This window comes from Gavialis gangeticus, unplaced genomic scaffold (genome assembly GCF_001723915.1).
Source record: "Gavialis gangeticus isolate Ggan-Ray unplaced genomic scaffold, GavGan_comp1, whole genome shotgun sequence".
NCBI lineage: Eukaryota > Metazoa > Chordata > Crocodylia > Gavialidae > Gavialis > Gavialis gangeticus.
The window spans coordinates 29607921-29612924 of record NW_017729025.1 but is presented as its reverse complement, the minus strand read 5'-3'; the positions used below and the strand labels follow the sequence as shown (position 1 = coordinate 29612924).

Below are 5004 nucleotides of genomic sequence, written 5' to 3'. Positions count from 1 at the left end.
TACCCTGGGGGTCTTTAAGAGGAGGCTGGATGAACACCTTGCCAGGGTCATTTGACCCCAGTACTCTTTCCTGCCGTGGCAGGGGGTCGGACTTGATGATCTGCTCAGGTCACTTCCAACCCTACCAAGTATGAAACAACCCAGTGTACCTGGGAGTAACTCTGGATAGGAGATCACCTGCTAAAAACAACTAAGAAGGTGCTTTAAGACAACTGGCAGGAACAACTTGGGGAACCAATTTCACCACTCTAAGAACATCAACACTTGCACTAGTATACACACCTGCTGAATTCTGCTGCCAAACATGGGGGCATGGGGGCACAGCAGCCACACCATCAAAGCTGAGGTTGTCCTGAACTCAGCAATGAGAATAGTAATGGGATGTGTAACATATACTCCTGTCACCATGCTGCCAATACTACAAGGGACACTACCTCCCCAACTAAGAGGACGGAAGGCAACTCTTGGCCTTGCTCAGCACGCCCAACAAAACCCGGAACACCTGCTTCACGAAGTCTTGAAGCAGCCAGGACATAAGCAACTAGGACATAAGCAACTGAAGTTGAGAAACTCATTCAGATGGGAGGTGCGGGTACTTTTGCAAGTGTGAAGGTGAAAACAGCACCCTCTGGATACTTGAACAACATCACAGAAGGTGGGATGAGACTGATTCTCATCTCAAGTGCTTCATAGGCAACCCAACACCCTTTCCACCTGGGTAGAAGCTCCCTCACAACTTATGGACTAAACTAAACAGGATTCGTTCTGGAGCTGGATGATTTAATGACACACTCTATAAAATTGGCTTAAAGCAGGGGTGGGCAAAATGCGGCCCCCCCAGCCATTCTATCCAGCCCGCAGGGCCCCTAAAAATTTAGAAAATTAATATATATATCTGCCCCTGTCATATGGCCCTTGATGGCTTGCTGAAATTTAGTAAGCGGCCCTCTGCCTAAAATAATTGCCCGCCCCTGGTTTAAATGATAGTCCAATTTGTGAGTGTGGTGATGCACCACAGACTGCTGACCACCTCCTCACACGTGCAACATACCCATGCACCCAAGATGAGGACCTAGCAAGCACCACTGATAAAGCAGGTGTATGGCTCTGCCACATTAATGATGTGTAGAGGGGGAAATTAAGTATGTAAGAGAAGATGACCCTGAGAGGGTAAAGGCCTGAGTTCATTTTCAAAGCCCCTGGCTCAAAACATCAAAGGTTGCATTTGCTTTACCAAAGATGGAAATCAGCTGCTATCTGTGCACCAAGTAGCAGTTTTGTGCCTAATAAAATCTGTGAAGCTCATTCACAAACAATAGCTATACATCATCAAATTAAAGACGTTGAGATTATTCTAACCAGTCTTTCAAGTTGCTTTCTCCAACTATTACTATTATCTTTCTAGTTTGAATCAATCTCCAGGCAACCAGCTCCCATCCAACCTCTAATCTCTTGGGGTCATTGGGACACCTATATCTTGCATCACTGGTGCACCAGTACAATTTAGATACATGGTTAAGTATCATCCACATTGCACAGGCACCCATATCACCCTGTTATACCTCATGGTGGCTCATACGCACCGAGTATGAGAGGGGACAGAGGAACCCTGCAGCAGCCCCCAAGGTGAGTACCCTTAGAGTGGCCTGTCTTTCCCCTTGCTCTACTCCTGTGAAGGATGGAAGGCTTATAGCCTCTTCTACCTGCTGTATGACAACAAAGGCAGAAGACAAGTCTAATAAAAATCAGTAGAGGCATGTCTCCTTGGCCCATAGCAGAAAAATCAATGAACAAAATGTGTCAGCAGTTTAAGAACATGAAACATCTAGTCCAGTACTAGGTCTGCAGGAGAGGTGGGTGCTTTAGAGAGAGAGCATGTGAACAGGGTATATTTAGAGCAGTGATTCTCAATCTTTTTAGATTCAAGGTATGCTTCAAAGAAAGTGTCAGCTTTTAGATTTCACTCATTTTTTGACTATGGAAAAAACACTAGATTAATTCTTCTGTTGCAAAAAACTCGGGAAGACCACAACTGGTCAGAATGTGTTTTACACTACAAATTCCTGCTTGAAATCTCTAGGTTTATCTTGTGAATCATGTTGGAATACTACCAAGTGCTATGGCACCCTGTGGCACCATTAAGAGGATCTCAAAGCACCCTCACGGCTAAAGCACCCTGGCTGAGAATTACTGATCTAGAGCAGTGGTGCTCAATCTTTTTCTCCAGTGGGCCAGACGCTTCATACTCCATATCATTTTGGTTGCTCTTCTCTGTACCTTTTCTAAGTCTACTACATCCTTTTTGAGGTTCTGTCCTGTATCCACAATCAAGAAAATCTGGACAACCCATATATTGCCACAACAGTGTTCCCAACACTTCTTGTTAATTTTACCCCAAAACTGGGAAGAGGCCTTAACTGCAGCTTTTTGAAAATACTGGATGCTCTACCTTCAGTCATAGAGGCCTTGACATCTACACAAGGGGCTGGCAACCTATGGCCCACAGGTCAAATCCTACCCACTGAGCCAGAGGGCTTTAGTGGGGTTTTTGACAAAAGATTCATCTACACCACTGTGCTGCAGCCAGATGGTACGGAGCTTCATCTGTGCTGCACCACAACAGGGCAGCAGGCAGAAGTGATGGTGGACAGGTCCTATTATGGGCCAACCTCAGACCCAAGCTGGGTAATTCTGACCAACCACTGGAAAAAACACTGACCAGTGATCTACACCAGCAAGTTACTTGCTGTCTCCCTAGTAGCCTTTTCCAGGCATCCAACATGGCTCCAATGCACAGGAGCTAACGAGCCACACTTTCAGATCATATATACTGAGATGACCAGAAATGATAATGCCTTCCCTGTAACCAAGCCATCTGGTACCATTTGAAAATCCAAGCCTCCAGACACAAAGATGTATTTTTGAAAATATGAGTATTCTCTATCAATTCCACTGGAGTGTCTGTCTACCATTCTCTTCCTGAACAGAAACAGCAATAGCACCCACCTGGAAAATGGGACCAAGATGAAGACTGTCCACAAACAATTTTTTCTAGCACCCTGCACTGTGGAGGCATATTAGGATACCTCTCGTGTTATAGGATTATTTTATCAGAATGTAAAGCTACATTAACGTTCTAAAGCACTCAGAACAGGAAGAGTTGCTACCAATGTAATCTAAATGACTATTTTTAATATGCGTTGGCAAATGAACTGGCTGCTCAATCATGACAAACCTCTTTTTTCCAGTTCCTTGAAAAATGAAGTAAAAGGCCTGAGATCTTGGTCCTGACTGCTTTTCAATTTTTTCTCCTCTATTTCACTCTGTATTTGAGCGTTATATGTATATTTAATTATTTCCCCCAACATACACTCTGTTCTACCTCAGGTTCTGGACTGCTGGGAAATGTGCACTGGCTCCTGAATAAATTAACCAGCTTTCAGATCCAGAGTGAAAGCTCTAATGATGGCTCTGCTTCACTAGACTGTCACGGTCCAGGGAGTTCCCAGGAGCTGACAACATCTTAGGCTATTAATAGAACGGAGTCTGTGATTAAATTATATGGCTTCTGAATTTTACAGCTTTTGCTTGCCCTGGATTAATTTCTGTCATTTCTTTCAAAATCAGGCACGCTTTTTATTTAAAAAACAGGAGTGTACCAATAAAGATTTTCTTGGCCGATACTTAACAAACCATAAGGGCCAATGTCAGTCCAACAACTGATATTTAGTAATAGCGCAAGGCACTTTAAACTATTAACAAAACCCTGCTCTGGTCCTTGATGAGGAAGGCAGTGACCACCTTATTCCCACGCACATTGCCCCCTCACCCATGGCTCCTACCTGCAGCCCCGCTCCCTGTGCAGCCCGTGCTGCCGTCCTAGGCAGGCATGGCAGACCCTCACGCAGACAGCAGCACGAGGCATATTTAGAGACCCAGAGTATGCCACTGCCTCAGTGCTGGTGGGCCCTGCACAGCTGAGCTCCTGCAACTGCCAGGGAGAAGCCATTTTTGAAGAGGCGCCTGGTGCCCAGGGGAGCAGAAATGTCCCTCGCATGGCACCTTACCCTGCCCGCATGCAGCCCAACATCTCTGCAGCAGCCCTGGCACTCAGGCCCCTGCTGTGTGCATGGTGTTGCCATGTAAGTGGCAGCAGCAGCAGCAGCAAGAATAGGAGCCGGTCACTGTCCCTTTGTTGCTGAGGGCAGTGACCTGTGACTGCTGCCTGGTGCCACCTGCTTGCCAGGACCTGTAGTCTGCCACAGGCTCAGGCCGCCAGCAGGGCACAGGGACCAGAGTACACTTGCCGGGGTGCTCCAGGCAAGTGGCCATAATTATCGGCTACAACAACCAAAAAAAGCCAATAGCCGATAACTGTGACCACCTGCAACCCGAAATCCTGGTCCTGCCTTTGTTTCAAGGTAATATGCATCATCACAGATCTTCACAGGTCTAATAAAAGATATCATCTCTATTACAAATCCTGATTGCCAATAGCCAATAATGTCATTTCTCCTTTTATTGGTGCCAATCCGACAGTCACACGATGTATCAGTGCACCCCTATTTAAAAGGGGAATAACATGAATCTCAACGTTCAAATATTATAGCTCAACCATTAAGTGTCTCGACATTACCTGTACAAACTAGGTGTGCACTGATAAAGATTTTTTTGGCTGATACTAATGGCCAATTATTAACCAGCCATATCGGCAGATACCATTCAATAGCTGATATGCAGCCTGGCAGCTTGGAGTAGTCTTTGGCCAGGGCACAGGACAGTCGCAGACAACTCATCCAGGGAGCACAGAGGGTGCGTGGCTACCCACCACTGCATGCACCCCCAGGGGAGGCAAGCGGTGCATGTGCCCCCAGGATTTGTGCACAGGGTGAGGGCAGGCTGCCTATTGCAGATTCAGGACCAGAGGTCGCAGCGGGCTCTTCCAGGTGGCGGAGCTGTGCTCAGGGCAGGTGGGGTAGGGGCAATGCTGAGAAGGGAGGTTGG

At 46.5% G+C, this 5004-nt stretch overlaps 1 protein-coding gene and 1 long non-coding RNA gene across 4 annotated transcripts in view; one reads left to right on the top strand and one right to left on the bottom strand.

Annotated features, from left to right (window-relative positions):
- Window positions 1-3573, top strand: part of LOC109298467 — an 18302-nt gene extending 14729 nt beyond the window's left edge. The window contains exon 3 of the long non-coding RNA XR_002097617.1: window positions 3388-3573. This is a non-coding gene — a long non-coding RNA (uncharacterized LOC109298467). The remainder of the gene's footprint in view (window positions 1-3387) is intronic.
- CCDC85C (coiled-coil domain containing 85C) overlaps window positions 1-5004 on the bottom strand; it is a 198982-nt gene that overhangs the window by 25362 nt on the left and 168616 nt on the right. The window lies entirely within an intron of this gene.